Below are 19282 nucleotides of genomic sequence, written 5' to 3' on the forward strand. Positions count from 1 at the left end.
TATTTGATCTGATTCTCACAGCAACCCAACATAAAGCACAGATAAGATTTACATGATTCTCCAGTTTTAACAATTTAACTTGAGATCTAATCTCCTCCGAGCTTTTGCAAATGTCCACCCTACGCTGAAAGCCTTTCTCCTCCACCCCACTGCACCGGCCTCCACTAACCTTTACCTGGTCAATTCCTGCTTGTCACTGCTTCCTTCCCTGACCTTCCCAGGTACCAGAGGTAGGCTCACCTCAAACCTCCCCACCCCCACCCACCCCCGCCCAGAGGGGATTATAGCAGCTTTCCTGTCTACACTATCCATTCCTTGATGGCAACACCCTTTCCTGACTTGATCTCAGGGTAAGCCTCAGCAGATGCTAACTCAGAACCTGGAATCACAGACGTGTTCATCAAATAAACCCATAAATCATGTAGCATTCAGAGGGGAAGAACAGGGGATGTAAAACATACCCAAACAGACCTTCTCATGTCAAGTAATGATAATTCCTACCAAAAGAAAGAGCAGGATCCTTAGCAATTACTTCAATATGGTCATTAAGGACCATATTGCAGCTGTAAAAATTGTGTGTCTCCTCACAATTCTGGGTTAGTTTCTTAGAGTTAGAGAACATCATCCTGGACTAAAGAGTCACATTTTAAATAATCCCAACTCAACTGGCTGCTATTTTGAAGGCACTCTTTCCAATACACCTAAAATCATTTGTCCTGCACACTGCAGGGAAGAACTGTGGGAGGAAGCCCTAGGGCTCTGCACCCAGCCCCACAAACAGGAGTTTGAGTCCCAGCTTTGCCCTTCACTAGCTGCAGGACTTGGGCATGTCACTTGGCCTCCTAGTATATTTAGGGGGAGTGGCATAAGGGTTACTTACCCCATTAGCTCTCAGGAAGCCATGCTTCTCCGTAGGGAGTGGTCTTAGGCAACTATTGCCTGGACAGTCAATCGCTCTCACCTTGGTCGGCTCTAGACTCAGCTCCAGCAAGCTTAATCAATATTTGAATAAACGGTACCACGTTCACTGTTCTCTCCCCTATCTCCTTTCTGCTGCCTCTGCGTCTCTAACCTTTCTATTACAGATAGTATTAATAAGAAGAAACAATTCAGGCAGGGTACAGTGGCTCACGCCTGTAATCTTAGCATTCTAGGAAGCAAATCAGGCAGATTACCTGAGCCCAGGAGTTCAAGACCAGCCTGTCCAGCTCGGCTAAGGCGCCAGCAACCTACACCAGAGCTGGTGGGTTCGAATCCAACCCTGGGCCCGCCAAACAACAATGACAACTATAACCAAAAATAGCTGAGCATTGAGGCTGGCTCCTGTAGTCCCAGCTACTTGGGAGGCTGAGGCAAGAGAATCGCTTAAGCCCAGGAGTTTGAGGTTGCTGTGAGCTGTGACGCCACAGCACTCTACTGAGGGCGACATAGTGAGACCCTATCTCAAAAAAAAAAAAAAAGACCAACCTGATCAAGAGCGGGATCTCCATCTCTACTAAAAACAGAATTAGCCAGGCACTGTGGTAAGCACCTGATGTCCTAGCTTCTCGAGAGGCTGAGGCAAGAGGATCACTGGAACCTAAGAGATTGAGGTTGCTGTGATGCTGTGAACTATGATGATGCCTTGGCACTCTACCTAGGGCAACAGAACAAGCCTCAGTAAAGAAAGAGAGAAAGAAAGAGAAAAAGAAAGAAAGAAAGAAAGAAAGAAAGAAAGAGAGAGAGAGAGAGAGAAAGAGAGAGAGAGAAAGAGAGAGAGAGAGAGAGAGAAAAAGAGAGAAAGAAAGAATTATCTTATTTTCAGAGGTCCCTAACTTCCTCCTTAATAAAATCACCTTGGCTTTAAAATGTCCAGACATTGGGGAGAATAGATTCAACAGAGCTTCCCTATCTCTCAGGTGAGGGGAACCTGACACCTCTTTAGGATCCAAGGAAGAATTTGTCAGAGTCCCTCCCTCTTAGCACTTCAAGGTTGAAAGCAAAGAGAGGCTTTTTTTTTTTTTTTATCATTTCCTGTAGTCTGAAAAATGAGAGGAATGCGAACACGGAGGAGATAATGTACTTAAGCACCAGGTAATAAAAAGATTCAGCAAGAATGGCAGTGAGAGAAGCACAAGCCAAGTAAGCCCTGCCACCCCCACCCTCCATCTGACACACGGGTCCTCCCACCACCAACACTCCACAGCTTAACTTCTGGCTCCTAAATCATCCCGTCTCCTGGTTCTAAGCCAGGACATGCATTATTAACACTGTCCCCACTTTTCCTGTTTCCTCATTCATTTTTCTCCCTCTGCTGCAAATTCTGGGTGGTAGATTTTGTTGTTTTACAATTTTAAATTTTTTTCTGCACAAATGTAATAGAGAAAAAAGCACAAATCCTACCACCTTAATCTATTGTCACTGGCCCGGATTTTTCTCTCTGGTAACTAACTTTGAGCAGATATCTCTGCATTCAAGAGGAGACAGTGTAGAGCAAGGGTTAAAAGTAGGTTTGGAGGCCAGGCAGACCCAGATTTGAATACTGGCTCAGTCACTTCCTCTGTGCCTCAGTTTCTCCTATGAAAATCAGGGTAGTACTAGTACCTAACCCATTGGTTATTATAAGATGTAAATTAGAGCAAACCCAGCATCTGGCACACAATTACTATTTCTACAAACACATGCTGCTTTTATGGTGGGAGGCAGAGAGTTGATAGAATTTTCTACTCTGCCTTTTCTTACTTCAAATCACACAAGTGCCTGGCAAGGTGGCACACACTCTTAGTCACAGCTACTATAGAGGCTGAGGTGGAAGGATCACTGGAGCCCAGGAGTTTGAGGCCAGCCTGAGCAACATAGTGGAATTCCATCTCTTAAAAAAATCTTTAACATGTTCCATGTTATTGGGCAGCACCTATGGCTCAGTGAGTAGGACGCCAGCCCAATATACCAAGAGTGGCAGGTTTGAACCCGGCCCCAGCCTAACTGCAACAACAACGAAATAGCCAAGCGTTGTGGCGGGCACCTGTAGTCCCAGCTACTCGGGAGGCTGAGGCAAGAGAATTGCCTAAGCCCAAGAGCTAGAGGTTGCTGTGAGCTATGACACTATGGCACTCTACCAAAGGTGACAAAGTGAGACTCTGTCTCTTAAAAAAGAAAAAAAAATTTTCCATGTTACTTTATCCTACTACTGTCTGCTCTTTTCTGAACTACAGACCCTCAAGTGAGGAGGTGTCCAAGATCCCATTCAGAACTGGGGTCCCAGTGTCCGGGGTACACCTAACACTTAGTAAAAATAACTGAAAAAGGCCAAGCATGCTGGCTCATGCCTGTAATCCTAGTACTCTGGGAGGCTGAGGTGGGTGGACCGCTTGGGCTCATGGGATCAAGACCGGCCGGAGCAAAAAGCGAGACCCCGTCTCCACTAAAAATAGAAAAACTGAAGCAAGAGGATCGCTTGAGCCCAAGAGCTGGAGGTTGCTGTGAACTATGACACCATGGCACTCGACCCAGGGTGATAGCCTAAGACTCTGTCTCAAAAAAAAAAAAATAAAGGGAGGTGCCTGTGGCTCAAAGGAGTAGGGCACCAGCCCCATATACCGGAGGTGGCGAGTTCAAACCTGGCCCCGACCAAAACTGCAAAAAGAATAATAAATTAAATAAATAAAATAAAATACTGGGCTGGGTGTAGTGGCTCACACCTGTAATCCTAGCACTCTGGGAGACAGAAGCAGGTGGATTGCCTAAGCTCACAGGTTTGAGAACAGCCTGAGCCAGAGTGAAACCTTGTCTCTGAAAAAAAAAAAAAAAGATAGCCAGACATTGTGGTGGGCACCTGTAGTCCTAGCTACTTGGGAGGATGAGGCAAGAAAATCACTTGAGCCCAAGAGTTTGAGGTTGCTGTGAGCTATGATGCTACAGCACTCTACCAAGGGTGACAAAGTGAAACTGTCTCAAAAAAAAAAAAAAAAAAAAACCTGAAAAGTGTTTGAAGTGACTGCATAATATTCCATGGAAAGACTGAGCTGACCATTTCAAGGGGTCCCATATTTGAGTTATTCCCATTTATTGTTTTGCTTTTGTGAACTGTAGTGGTGTCACCATCTCCTCCAACATAGCAAGTTCACTCCCCTGGGGTGAGAGGGATGAGGGGGAGGGAGAAGGCGAGGTTGCCAATTTCATAAAATCATTCTGAATAGTCTGAGCATTTTGTTTCCACTTTCTAAACATGTTGACAGATTGCCCCTCAGAAGGGATGTACCAAATTTACACTGTGGTTGGCAGCGTTTTTTGAAAAGAACTACTTTTCACACTAATTTACAGTTTTTCTCTTGGATGTGGAATTCTCACCCTGGCTGGTTCTCCGGTGAAGCATGAGGCTTATAAAAAAGACATCTGAGGGACGACTGTCATGAGAGGGGAGTGTCTAGTTCTCAGGCTGGTTTCAGTCCCCTGGGCTGGGCCGGGTGGGGCTGAGAGTGCTGATTCAGGGCTCCCCTCCCCTGCCTGCTCCTAAGCCCCCAGATGCTTTCCCAGGTGGGTGCTGGTCCACGGGCACTTTGGGAAATCCTAGATGGATGATACTCCTGCAAGAAAATCCCTCCTGGGTGGGGAGGTGAGGGCAGGGACATCAACCAAGTAACGGAAGCCAGGTACTCCTGGAAAGCCACAGCCTCGACCACCCTACCAGAGTCTTAGCACCTCTGCCACTGCTGCCTTTGAACTGTAGCATCATCTTACCCAGGTTCTGTAGCAGCCCCAGCCTCTCCTCCCAACCCTGGTCCTCCTCCTCTGAGGGTGGCCCTTGTTTGCAAACAGTAACAGGAAGTTTTGACGCTGCTGATTAACCAGACTCCCACAACTCCCAGGGCTTAGTCATCATCACCACTCTCAACCTTCTGCCTGCCCCATGGATGTCACTAGCTTCCAGGTGACAGGGAGTAACTAGGATCCCTGTAGTTTCAGTGGCTCCCATCTGCCATCTTCCTGGGAGGGGAAGAATGAACTTCCACCCATCCACAACAACTAGAATGTGCAGGGCCCCGAATGCCAAGGTGGGAATTTGATCTAGTCCAACTGAGCTTTCATCTACTGAAAGACAACTACATGTCAACCACAAGGCTGAACTCTTTACATACAGGATTGCCTTGCTTTCATTTAATCTTCACAACAACACGTGTGGAAGGCGTTAGTGTCCTCTTTACAGATGGAGAAACTAAGTACTATGTTGTAAGAATGGCCAGGGTAAGGCCAGGCATGGTGGCTCACACCTGTAATCCTAGAACTCTGGGAGGCCAAGGTCGGGGGATCTCAAGTTCAGGAATTCAAGACCAGACTGAGCAAGAGCAAGACCTCGTCTCCTAAAATAGCCAAGCGTTGTGGCAAGTGCCTATAGTCCAGCTACTTGGGAGGCTGAGGCAAGAGGATTGCTTGAGCCCAAGAGTTTGAGGTTGCTGTGAGCTATGATGCCACAGCACTCTACCAAGGGCAATAAAGTGAGTCTCAAAAAAATAAAGGAGAGAGGTAAGGGAGGGAAGGAGGCCTACAGAGGTCAACCCATACTTTTCTATGAGATCTGCCTTCTAGGAATGGTGCCCTCAGCACCCAGACCCTCCCCAATGTCCCCTCTAACCTCCTCAACTCCCAGAGCCTGGGAAAGGTGAGTGTGAAAGCACCCAATTGGCATGTGATGGCTTCAGCTGCCATCTAGGAGTGATAGGAGGCCTGGCTTTGGGTGGGCACTGTCCTCAGAGGGAGAGGAGTCATGAATCAAAGAGCAGATGTTGGAGGGGCCTAAAGGAATGGAGAGAAGCTGGCAAAAAACAACTGGATGGAAGCCAGAGCGGGAGAGACCCCCAAGATGAATCAGGGCAAGGTGTTAATCAGATGAGGAGCTCCTGGAAACAGTCTGAACTGGAAACGCAGGGCTGGCCAGGGGCACTCAATTGCTTAGAAACATCTCAGCACTCCAGAAAGTGTGAGTAAGAAATACTTGCTGTTGCTGAGGGGCCCCCACAAACTGATGTCTGCCTGGCAACAGTCAGGGCACGCACAGCTGCAGCCCTTTCAGAAGCAATGCCAGCCCAGACATCACCCCCAGCCCGGGGCGCAGGTGCAAAGGATCCACCGTGAGAACAAAATTGACTGGTGAGAGGCAGGAGTTCATTCCATTCCTGCTGTTAGGGCAACTTGCTGTTGAAAGAGAACCCCAGAGGGCCTTGGAGTCACAGCTTCCCTGTCTAAATCTCCACAGGAAGACAACCCAGAAAAACCCCTCATGTTACCCCCCAACTAAGCCTCCTTGTCCACTCAGATATGTGCTTTACACCCCCACCTCCTGGGGCAAATGACCCTGATGGCACCATCCAAAGTGAACAAACTTTCTAACAACCTTCTGAGAATCCCAGCCCCGGGGTCAGGGCTGCATGCCTGCTGAGCACCTGATGGCGGTAATTAGGATTTTGCTCTGCTATGAGCTTCCTGCCTGGCATCCTGCTCATGCCCAGCAACTCCTGGCAGCCAGGCCCCATGCACCCAGGTGGACTCTGCAGCATGTGCCTTCAGAAGAAAGAGATCTGGGACTCGGGAGACTCAAGGCATCTCAGGGATCCCAGCCCGAAGACAGAACGGAATGCTGTCTTGGAAATAATAAGCTATGTGGTGCCTGGCAGAGGTGGAGCAATATGCCCTGCACTCCTGCTGTTGCTACCAGCCCGATCTGTAGATTTTCCCCCAGTAGGCTGGCTCCAAAGTCCAGGTCTTGAACCATTGCACCATACTTCCTCTCAAGGGTACAGTCAGTGGGGTCCTTGTCACTATGGGTCACTCCTCTGCATGCATTCAAAGCGCTTGACATCTACCTGCAGCCACCCTGCCTAACCTTCTCTCCCATTGATTCCCCCCTCCCTGGTCCTTTAGTTTCTTACTTCCCTGCCTTTGTACTTGCAATCACCTCCATGAAGACAGCCCATTCACCTCCTCCATGGGGCCTTCCTGACACCACCCCGTCTGAAGTCCCCAGGGCCACTGACCTTCCCTTAGCTCACCTAGCACTAGATTGTGAGGGACTATCCATCTCGTACATTAGATTAGAGCTCCCTGATTCAGACTCTCATGCTGTGTGACTTTGGGAAAGGCACTTAACCTCTCTGAACTGCCATGTCCTCAAAACTAGGTAATATTTATGGAGCACTTACTATGTGCCAGGTACAATGAATAAGTACTTTGTGTGCATCATCTCATTTAATCCTTACAGCATCTATGAGGCGGGTACTATTAATACCCATGTTACTAAAGAGGGAACTCTCACCACCATTAGGATTACCACCATTATCATTGTTATCTGCCACAGAGCCCTGCACACAGCAGACATTCAAACTCAGTTAAATTCAAGTTTGGTTGGAAAGAGGATGGTGCCTTAGAAAGGAAGGAATTCCAGAAACAGAGCCCTGAACATGCTCCAGAATGTTCAGGCCTAGCCCTGTCCTGGCTGGGCAAGATTATCAGCCCTTCCTCTATAGATTCTGCAAGACACAGAGCTCCACTGTGAACAGGCCAACTGGCTAAATAGACCTCCAAAATGCTAGGAGGTCCCAGGAAATTGCCAGGAGGCAGAATTGTGCATATTTATAACCAGAGTTGCTTCAGGTTGGTTTTACCAGCCCAAGGTCATAGGTCCAAGAATGTGTAGAAAACACATTTCCCAGAAGCCCCAGGGGCTGCTTGCAAGGTTCTCTGCCCATCCCCCTTCAACCTGGATGAGCTGGGACCTGGCCTGACTTTTCGACCAGGACCCTCCAAGGCCAACACTGATACCATGTGGGGGCTTCCCCTCATTGTTGGACACAGAGGCTCCAAAAACAAAAGTGACTGTGAGCATTCCTGCAAAATACTCATCTCAGGGCCTGGGAGAACGAGAAAAAACGTCAGTCTGCTCCAACCCTGTCCAGCCATGGTTTGCCCTACAGCAATGTTGCCTGGATTTGTGGGGTCACCAAGTTCTTCTAATGCACCACAAATACCCCCAAACAGCCCCAGACTCTTTTCCTACCATTCCTCCTCGGCAGACAGTACTCTGCACCTGGATTAAGTCTGTGCCCTGCAGTTAGTACCTGGGGGCTCCAGTGTATATTTGCAGATGGACTCAGCTGGGCCATCTGCTGGGCCTTCTGTCACTTTCACATCCTTGAACTTCATCTGGGGTGAGGGTCTCCAGAAGACCTCTCTCTCTTCCCCCTGGGTTCTCCCCTGTGCTGTTGCTAATTAATGCCCATAAACAAGCACTGGCAGAAAAGGATGTGGTCAAACCCTCTCACCAGTGGATCTGAGCCCTTTGTCCTGCTGCTGGAGATGCAGGGGAGAGTGTAGGAAAGGGCACCTCACTTCTAATAGCGCCTCAAATCCTTACAAGAGTCCTTTTCACAGATGGGAAAACTGAGGCCCTAAATGATGAAGTAGCCGTTGAACAAGCAAAGCTCTTCCTTCTGGAAAGCAGAACCAGGTATTCTGAAGCCATTTCTCTCTATTTCCTGAGTGGAAAGAACCCACTTCAACCCAAATCATGTTATTCCTTGCCCCAACCCCAGGAGCAGTGACAAGCCTAAGAGTCTGGAAGTGGAATTAGGTCTGTCCTCCTCAAGTATCATTGGGGTCCGGAAGCCTGTCTCTCCTCCCTTCCTTGTGAGGAAGTCCTCAGAAGACCCGCCTTTGGTTGCTGAACATAAGAATGGCGGAGAGGCGAGGGTTTTGGCTGCCACAGGGGAAACTCTGGGCTCAGAGCTGCCGAAGTGAGTCACGGGCCTTGCTGGGTAGCAGCTGACGTTCCTGTCTGCGTTACAAAACCACAACAGACTGTGGAGTGATAGCCGGCTGCTCTGAGTGTTGCTTCTGAGGAATGTTGTTGCCAGACAGGTTTGTGAGGCATCTGTGGAGCTGAGCTCTGGAAACCAGGCCTGGGCAGTTGCCACAGCAAGCAGCCTCCCAGAAGGCCATGGTGAGCCGCCACCCCTCCCCACAACAAGGAATCATGCAGGACCACCTCTTCCATGAACCTCAACATAACCCCTCTCAAGGATTCCTGGAAGTCAGCCACTGCCCCCAGGGCAGCCACCCGCTCCAGGCAAGAGCTCCTGGGAGACCATGTCCCAGAGAAGCCAACTGTCCCCACCCCCAACAAGATGTGGAGTCAGGGAAGCTGGCCAGCTAGCCCCCAGCCAAGTCTGTAGAATCACAGTCAACCCTGAACCATAACTAATACTAAGAATAGCAACGATGACAACAGCAGCTAACCCTGACACAGTGCTTGCCACATGCTAGGTGCTGGAGCAACAAGCACCTTTTTTCTGCATTATCATAGACATTTGTTCCCTGTGGCTGCCATAACAAATGACCACCAACTGCATGACTTAAAACAACAGAAATGCGTTCTCTCTCAGTTCTGGGGGCTACAAGCCCAGATTCACGGTATCAGTGAGGCCATGCTCTCTTCCAAGGCTCTAGGAAAGAACCCTCCCTTGCCTCCCCCAGCTTCTGGTTACTGGCGATCTTTAGTGCTCCTTAGTTTGTAGACAGATCACTTCAATCTGTATCTCTATGTCTCTGTGTCCAAATTTCCCTCTTTTTAGGATACCAGTCATGCCAGATTTATGGCTCACTCTAATTCAGTATGACCTCTGTATACACAAGCTAAGATGCTATTTCTAAATAAGGTCATATTCACAGGTTCTAGGTGGATGGTGAATTTTGGAGGGGTGCTATTCAACTCAATACTTCACATGTAATCCTTTCAATGAGCCTGATAATGCTCTTATTTTCATCTTATACATAAGAGACTCAGAAAAGTTAAACAATTTGCCAGAGTCACACAGCAGGGATTGGAACCCAGCCTCTGACTCTAGAAACCATCATCATCATTACCATCTCCTCCCAGGGGCCCAGTTATTCATCAATCACAAAGCTTCTCTTGGCCATCACACTTTCTTTTTTGCTGGGACAATCTTGAAGGGCCTGGTTAACAGTTTACAAAGGAAACAGAGGATCCATTAACTTGGCCAAGGGCACACAGCTGAGAGTTGGCAGGGTTTTTGATCCAGGTAGAACATGCTTCAACTAACAGGCACATTCCAAGGCCTTACTAAGCCAGTCAAGGCTATGTGCTCAGGGGGTGGTGCCTGTGGCTCAGTAAGTAGGGCGCCGGCCCCATATACCAAAGGTGGAGGGTTCAAATCTGGCCCCGGCCAAACTGCAACAAAAAACTAGCCAGGCGTTGTGGCGGGCGCCTGTAGTCCCAGCTACTCAGGAGGCTGAGGCAAGAGAATCGCCTAAGCCCAGGAGTTGGAGGTTGCTGTGAGCTGTGTGCCAGCCTCACTCTACTGAGGGAGATAAAGTGAGACTGTCTCTACCAAACAACAAACAAACAAAAAGGCTATGTACTCAGCGCCATCAATGGCATTGCTGTGTTTACTGATAATGCTCACTTCAGCCACACCTGCCAAGCTCATAAAAGGTATTTAAATCTGTGACTTAAATTCACCTCCTCAGCTATCAGCTCCTCATTCCCTGACTATTCTCTGCCAGCAATAAGACAAGCTGTTTCAAAAGCTACAAAGTAGAGAAAATTTAGGTCAAGAATCCACAGGGCCTTCACAGCTTACAGCTGAGCTATGGAGTCTGGGGAGACAGCAACAGGTGTGGCAGGTGCCGTTGCTCCCAAACAGCCCGACTGGTAGCCTTGTGCTGGATGTGGCTCCAGGACAGTCCAGAATTCTCTCTTTAATGTTCACATGAGTCTCACAAAGACAGTACTATTGGCACTTCCATTTTTCCAGAAGAGGAAATTGAGGCTCAAATGTTCAGTCTGGCAGGGCGCAGTGGCTCATGCCTGTAATCCTAGCACTTGGGAGGCAGAGGCAGGTAGATTGCCTGAGCTCACAGGTTCAAGACCAGCTTGAGCCAGATGGAGACCTCATCTCTAAAAATAGCCAGGCATTATGGCAGGCCCCTGTAGTCCCAGCTACTTAGGAGGCTGAGGCAAGACAATCGCTGGAGTGCCTGAGTTTGAGGTTGCTGTGTGTTACAAGGCCACAGCACTCTACTGAGGATGACAAAGTGAGACTGTCTGCTGATATCCCCTTTTTGAATGCCACCTCATGGCAGCCAAAGACGTCTTAACAGACATGTGTAAAAGAGAATGTGTCACCCTCCAACTATAAAAGCCCCACAGTCCATCCCCATGGAGCTTACCATAGAATCCAGACTCCTTACCATGGTTAACAAGGTCCTAAAGGGCTGGCCCAACACCTACCAGCCTCAGCTCTGTTCACCCAGAAGGAATTCTTGCTCCCCAAGCATCCTTCCAGACCTTTGCATTCGCTGTTCCCTCCACCTGGAATGCCATTCCTGCATCTCTATGCACACTGCTTCCTCGTTCTTAGGCTCAGCTACCCCTTCCTCGGAGCGGCCTTAGCGTCAGTGGCCTCCAGTTATTCTGTCTTATCCCCTTCATTGCAGTTAGTACAACCTGCAATTACCCTGTTCATTTTCCATTTGCTCCTTAATCGTCTTTCTTCCATGAAGGCAAGGACTTTTTCATATTCCGTGCTGATCCCAGCACCTAGCACAGTGCTTCGCACAGAGTAGGTCCTCAGTGGATATTTGTTGAATAAACAAATGAATAGGGCAGCGCCTGTGGCTCAAGGAGTAGGGTGCCGGTCTCATATGCCAGAGGTGGCGGGTTCAAACCCAGCCCTGGCCAAAAACCAAAAAAAAAAAAAAAAAAACTGAATGATAAACAAATGAATAAATTCAATGGGGGATGCAGAGCGCACATGGATAACTCAAAGACTAGGAAAAGCCTGGGCTGGCAGGTGGATGTGGTGAGGAGAGCAGCCTTCCACTTCTAACCCAAGTGGAAGCTGGGGAAATGTCAGGAGTGGAGCGTGGGCAGCTGGGCCTCAAGCTAGGAGGACTGAGTAGCCAGACTCTGTGAGCCAATGTTCTGCCTCTGGCTATAGCTTCGGGCAGGGCAGAAAGCGGGACGGGCAAACAGGTAACCCTCTGGTGCTTCAGCTACAGACACGTCACAGAGGCCAGACTGGGGAGGAGTTTCTTAGTCCATATCCTACCCCAATCCCTAACAGGGACTCGGTTAGAAGACATGGTTTTTTTTTTTTTTTTTTTTAACTCAAAAGGGAAACTTTCTCACCCTGTAATCCTTTGTGTCCATTTGCTGGCAATCTGTCCAAAGTGCTGAAGGCTAATTGCGCCCTTGTCTCTTGTAGGCCTGGGGGAAAGTACAGAGGTCACTGCTCTTATCTCTGTCCGTACATGAGGGTAGAAGGACTCCTGGGTAGAAGATGGCTGGGGACCTTGATGACAAGGTGCTGACCTCAGAGTCCCAGAAGTTAAGAGAAACATCTGCAAGGAAAACAAGAAAATTCCCCAAGGCACACTGGCCCAATAGTTACAAAAATTGGCTCCTGGATTAAAATTCAGGGCCACCTCTCCTTAGCTAAGTGACTTCAGGCAAGCTCCTTAATGTTCCTGGACCTGTTTCCCCCTGCTGAAGAGATGAATGAGATAATATACATAAAAAGCCTGGAAGGAGGTAGATAGTCAATACACAGGAGCACTTACATTTTATTACATTTGCTTTATCTTTATTTTTTTTTTACTTTTTTTGCTTTATTATTTTTTTTTTTTTGTAGAGACAGAGTCTCACTTTATGGCCCTCGGTAGAGTGCCGTGGCCTCACACAGCTCACAGCAACCTCCAGCTCCTGGGCTTAAGCGATTCTCTTGCCTCAGCCTCCCGAGTAGCTGGGACTACAGGCGCCCGCCACAACGCCCGGCTATTTTTTGGTTGCAGTTTGGCCAGGGCCGGGTTTGAACCTGCCACCCTCGGTATATGGGGCCGGCGCCTTACCGACTGAGCCACAGGCGCCGCCCTGCTTTATCTTTTTAACTCTCTCCTTCTGAACTGTTTAAAGAGGGATTATGTCTGTAACTTTTACTCTTAGCGTCTATTTCCTCAAAACAAGATACTCTCTTTTATAACCAATGTACAATGATCATAATCAGGAAATTAATGTTGAAACATTACTTATCTACAGGCTATATTGGAATTTTTGTCAGCTGTCCCAAGAATGCCCTTCATGGCCAAAGGAAATCAAAGCTCGGGTATTTATGTTCAGTTATGTTCAGACTGGCTCCTAGTCTCCTTCAGTCTGGAACAATCCCTGATTTTTTTTCTATGTATTTCATAACAGAGCCATGTTTAAAGAGGACAGGCCAGATATTTTGTAGAATGAGGGACTCTCCAGTCATGCTTGGCATAGAACTGGCCCCTTGGGAGGCTGAGGCAGGAGGATCACTTGATCCCATGAGTTTGAGGTTGCTGTGAGCTAAGCACCACAGCACTCTACCCGGGGTGACAGAGCAAGACTGTCTCAAAAAAAAAAAAAAAATTATGAAAGAAAAGACAAAGAAATGTATAGACCCTGCCTTTAAAAGGTTACAGAGTCCTGGCAGGGAGCTCACACCCTGTTGATGGCAGGCTTCCAGGGGTTTGCCCGGTACTGTCCTAGTTTTAGCATTGAAAGTCTCACATCCTGGCAAATCTTTCAGTCCTGTGCAAGCCAGGATGGTGGGTCACCCTGTTTCCAGGTGAACCTTGCAAGTGAATGTTATGGGCACATGCTAAGCCTCTGTTGGTCCAGCGAGGCTCCCTGCCTCAGGGGAGCCACTGAGGCTGTACCGTCAGCCAGGGGTGAGTTGACATCAGTGGGTTGCCTACAGACTGGATGTCTCAGCCCACCCAACAAGAGCTGGGACAGTGACTTCCTGGCAATATAAGGTGTTCACTGCAGAAAAAAGATTGCAAAGCAACTGGGTTGACCTTTGCCTGGATCCCTACTGAGGCCCCATGGTGGAATGAAACAGGTCAGGGAGGCACCCCCTGCCCAACTGGCACCTCTTCACTAGGCCCTCGCTCAGCCTTAGTCAAATAGTTAACCTGGGGGCGGCGCCTGTGGCTCAGTGAGTATGGCGCTGGCCCCATATGCCAAGGGTGGCGGGTTCAAACCCAGCCCCAGCCGAACTGCAACCAAAAAAATAGCCAGGCATTGTGGCGGGCGCCTGTAGTCCCAGCTACTCGGGAGGCTAAGGCAAGAGAATCGCGTACGCCCAAGAGTTAGAGGTTGCTGTGAGCCATGTGACGCCACGGCACTCTACCCGAGGGCAGTACAGTGAGACTCTGTCTCTACAAAAAAAAAAAATAAATAAATAAAAATAGTTAACCTGCTCTGGCCGGAACCCAACAAGAAGCATGGATGGATGTCAGCAAGCTGGGCTCTGGCCCCGTTGACAGGGCACTTCCTGGTGCAGGAATGTGAGGGACAGCACAGTTCACCCCAACCTAGCCCCTGGGCAAGCCCAGGCTGCTCTGAGACTCAGATGACCTCCTGGAGGACGCGCCTCCTGTTCCCTGAGAGGAGTGAGCCTCATACCTGAGTGAGGTGAGGGAGAGGCACCACTGTCCCTCCCTCCCTTTGCTCCTCCCTCACAAATGCCAGGTGTCTGGGTCAAAGCAAGATTCTGGCTTGCTTCCAGCCTTGAAGGGCTCTGAGGAAGGAAAATGCAGTTTGAGCTCCATTCATGAAAGCCTAGATACACGTGATTCTTACAAGGATACGAGCTTGCACGCAGGCTGTTAAACCCCGTTCAGGGAGGACGCCACTCCACTTAACTCCTGCCGCTGCTGCGGGGACAACTGTGAGTCAGGCATTGACCTTGGCCACCTTCTTAATTTAGAGGAGTGGCAGCTGCCCACCCAAATTAGCTGCCCCACGTTCTTCCTTGATTCTGTAGCTTGCACGCCTCTATCTGCTTAGGTTCTTTTGAAAACCAAATTGTCCCAGTACAGTGGAGGGTGGTTTTCTTATTTGACTGTTTTTAAGCCACATATATTCAAACAGTACAAACCATGGCAAAAAGCAGGACTTCTCCTCACTCCAACCTCTGTCCTCTACCTCCCTCCTGTGAAACACACTGAGACCAGGGGCCAGAGGATCCTTCCCCAAAATAGTCCCCAGGTATAAGCCCACACCAAAAAAAAGTCCCCATCCCCCCAGAAATATTAGCACCGTTCACACACTATTTTGCACTTTGCTCTCACACTTAACTCCTTTGGAGAGCCTGCCACATCACACAGACTGTCCCTTCTATGGTTTTGCTTTTCTCAAATAGAAAACATATTTAAAAGATTCAACCAGTTCCCCACTGATGATAATTAAGTTATTTCTAGTCTTTCTGAAAACAACAATGCTTTGAGGATTGTCCTGGTACCTAGATCTTTGCTCTCATTTACACACATAGTAGATATTCCGAGAAGTGAAACTGCTAGCATTATCATTTTTTAATTTTAGATATTTAGGTATCTCATCCTTTTGAGAATCTCATGAAAATTAAGAGTCTTTCCCCAGGGGGGAAAAACTATACTATTATTTTGATTCAGTCTCTGGAAAGAGGCTCAAAGGCTTCTTATAAAGAAGTAGAGAACAGAACACATGTAAAACAATTGCATCTGACCATCACTTCTGTGTGTGAGTTGATTTGATCATTATGCAGGAAGCAACCAGTTTGTTCGTTGCCACAGAGATACCAAGCAGAGTTCTGTTCCTATTCCAGAAGTCAGATTCTTTGTCACACTTAGCTGCCAGGGTACGTACCTCTCACTGTTGTCAGGGTTCTGGACCCCAGACTCCAGAACGTGGCTGCTGAGTAGAAGTGTGGACTAGGGCTGCCCCTTGTAATGGGGGCACTGGGGCCCGCTGCAGACCCTGCCCACAGCTGCTGTCTCTGGACTGTGAAACCAGACCCCAGTGAGGAAGGCTCTGCAGCTCACACACTCAGTTAGGCTTTAATATTTTATGCCAGCAGCCAATAAGGACTCAAGTTCACAAAAGTCACCGCAGGAAATCTCCATGCAGAAAGCATAGACAGACCCCTTATCCCTCATTCAGGGTCCATATCAGTTGACAGGGATTCCACAAGAGACAAGCAAAGGAAGGAGAGCTGGGACAGCCTGTGGTTGTCAGGAGCCTAGCATCAATGAGCTCAGGCTCTGACCTCAGTGCCTTTGGGAGCCAGGAGCTTCCCTTGCACTTCAGCCACAGACCACAACTTGGTGTCCAGCTGGCTCTATCTGCGAGGGCACTGCCACTGTGAAGAGCTGAAGCCAGACAGCTGAGGGTTCTGGCAGACTGTCTGTGGGGCCATTCACCTGGTAGAGATTCATGCAAGGCAGTTTCCACAAATCCGGAGCCAAGCCAAGGAGCTGCTGGTGCCTGGCACAGGAGAGACGCTCAACACCTGTTACCACTGTCCCTTCCTACTCCCGTTCCCTCAGAGTTCCGGAGCTTAAACTCTCTCCAGAGCTTCAAGCTGCCCATGCGATGTGTCACAGCCATTTTCTGTGGCTGAGCAGTCACAAGCGGGCCTCACCCACGAGGCTGTGGATAGTCAGAAACTGCTCTTAACTCCCTGGGTGACAAACTTCCCAGTACACAGAGGAGAATGTGTCTCTTACCCTTTGAAAAGGAAAGAACTGAGAACTCCCATTTCTGGAACTCCATCTCAGTTCTAGAAGTTTCCATCCTGACTACTAAGGCCGATTTGGCAGCAGCAGTTTACACCAAAAAAAGAAAAATAGGGGGCGGCGCCTGTGGCTCAGTCGGTAGGGCGCTGGCCCCATATACCGAGGGTGGCGAGTTCAAACCCGGCCCCGGCCAAACTGCAACCAAAAAATAGCCGGGCATTGTGGTAGGCGCCTGTAGTCCCAGCTACTCGGGAGGCTGAGGCAAGAGAACCGCTTAAGCCCAGAAGTTGGAGGTTGCTGTGAGCTGTGTGAGGCCACAGCACTCTACCGAGGGCCAAAAAAAAAAAAAAAATAGAAAAATAGGGCGGCACCTGTGGCACAGTGGGTAGGGCACTGGTCCCATATACCAAGGTGGTGGCTTCGAACCTGGCCCCAGCCAAACTGCAACAACAACAAAAAAAAAAGTAAAAAAAAAAAAAGATAAATACCTAACATTTTGCTGAGGACTCACTACATACCAGGTCCTAAAGCACTATTATTTTTTATTTTTATTTATTTTTGAGACAGAGTCTCACTCTGTCACTCTGCATAGAATACCATGGCATCATAGCACACAGCAAATTCAAACTCTTGGGCTCAAGTGATCCTCTTGCCTCGGCCCTCCAAGTAGCTGGGACTACAAGCATCCACCACAACACCCAGCTATTTTTAGAGACGGGGTCTCACTCTTGCTCTAGCTGGTCTTGAACCCGTGAGCTCAGGCAATCCATCTCGGCCTCTGAGAGTGCTAGGATTACAGGCCTAACCCACCTACCTGGCCTACAAAAGCATTTTAGATGCATTAACATCTTTCTCCCCCAAATCCCTTAAGTTCTATTATTATCCCTGCTTTTTTTTTTTTTGGCCGGGGCTGGGTTTCAACCGACCACCTCCGGCATTATTATCCCTGCTTTTTAAGTGAAGAAACTGAGGCACAGAAAGGTAAAGAACTTGCTCAAAGTCACATAGCCAGTAGGTACGAGGGCTGGGGTTTGTAACCCAGGCAGCCCTGTATTTTGCCTGAGACCCTCTGGTGGGCCTTTCCCCCTGAGCAGCCTCCAGACAGGAGGGTGGAGGAAGCGGAAGCTCCATGTTCCTCCTCACCATACAGCCCGTCTGTGCTCATCACTGCTCATTTTCTCAAGTTAGCTGGTGTCAGCTGTTGTCACCTTTGCCTTGGCCTGTGAGGCAGGGAGCGTGCCAGTGACCCTTTACCAGGATGCCTGCATGAAGCAACCTGCCCAGCAAGGCAGTGGCAGGGCCAGGACTCTGCTCAGGGCTGTGCCGGGCACTGCAGGCAGAGGCCCATGTGCAGATGTGGCCGTGAGGAAATGGATTGAGTGGAGCAGAGGCCAGGGTTGCAATGTGGGTGCTTGGAGGGGGAGAGAGGGAGAGGCTTATGACAAAATCTCATCTACAAACTTTGCCAAGAAGATCTGCTTGTCATCATCTACCTGAGGGTGGTACCCCTGAAGAGATAGCCTAGGTGGAGCCCCATGGTACTGGGCCGCGGTCCGAGCCTGGGATCTTGCCCCAGCTCTGCCCCGACAGATCCAGCCCTTTCTGTGGGCCTGGGTGGAAAGCAGCGCTGAATAACCCTCTGGTCCTAATCTAAAGCTTTGTGATGCTGCAGAAGGAAGCAGGACTGACCCCAGAAATCCTTGCCCACAGTGGCCTTTCAGTAAGTGCCTGAAAAGCAGCCCACTCCCCAAAGGAGGCACTTGGCCCCTCCATGCATAAGCCCCTCACCCCTCAGCAGAGGACAGATATGATGGCTTGCTGATTATGCCTGATATGCCTAATAGGCACTGATATGCCTCAGTGCTTGCTGATTAAGCACTAACCGGACGTTAAGAGTCAGAGTTACCTCTATGCTAGCCTGCTATGGATTAAAGCAGACATGGCTACTCTACCCATTTTACAGATGAGAAAAACCGAGGTTCAAAACTTGCTCAAGGTCACCACAGACCCAAGCACAAGGCCAAACTTATCCAGCAGGTGCAGTAGGCACAGTGCCTAGGGCACATAATACTTTTAAGGACCTCCCAAATACTCCAATTTCACTTAAAATCAGAAGAGGAAAAATAGACTTATGGTCAAAAAATTATTTTCATGTATAGTATGAATATATTTATTTATTTTTGCGCTTTTGGCCAGGGCCGGGCTTGAACCCACTACCCTTGGTATATGGGGCTGGCGCCCTACTCCTTGAGCCACAGGCACCACCCTGAATATATTTATCTTAATACCAATGTAGTAGTAAAACCTATTTTTCAATTTTTCTTTTTGGGAGTTGTGTATAATGGCTTTTGCCTGTAATCCTAGCACTCTGGGAGGCCAAGGCAGGAGGATTGCTTCAGGTCAGGAGTTTGAGACCAGCCTGAGCAATAAGAAAAAATTCCCGTATTTGGTAGTATGCCTGTAGTCTCAGGTTCTTGGGAGGCTGAGACAGGAGAATTGCTTGCTCACAGGAGATTGATGTTGCGGTGAGCTATGGTGATGCCACTGCACTCTAGCCCAGACAATCAGGATTCCTTCTTTGAAAATAAAAATAAAAACTTAGGCCATGCATGGTGGCTCATGCCTGTAATCCAACACTTTGGGAAGCTGAGACAGGTGGACTGCTTGAGCTCAGGAGTTCCAGACCAGTCTGAGCAATAGATAGACCCTG

The sequence above is a fragment of the Nycticebus coucang genome, chromosome 2, assembly GCF_027406575.1.
Source record: "Nycticebus coucang isolate mNycCou1 chromosome 2, mNycCou1.pri, whole genome shotgun sequence".
NCBI lineage: Eukaryota > Metazoa > Chordata > Mammalia > Primates > Lorisidae > Nycticebus > Nycticebus coucang.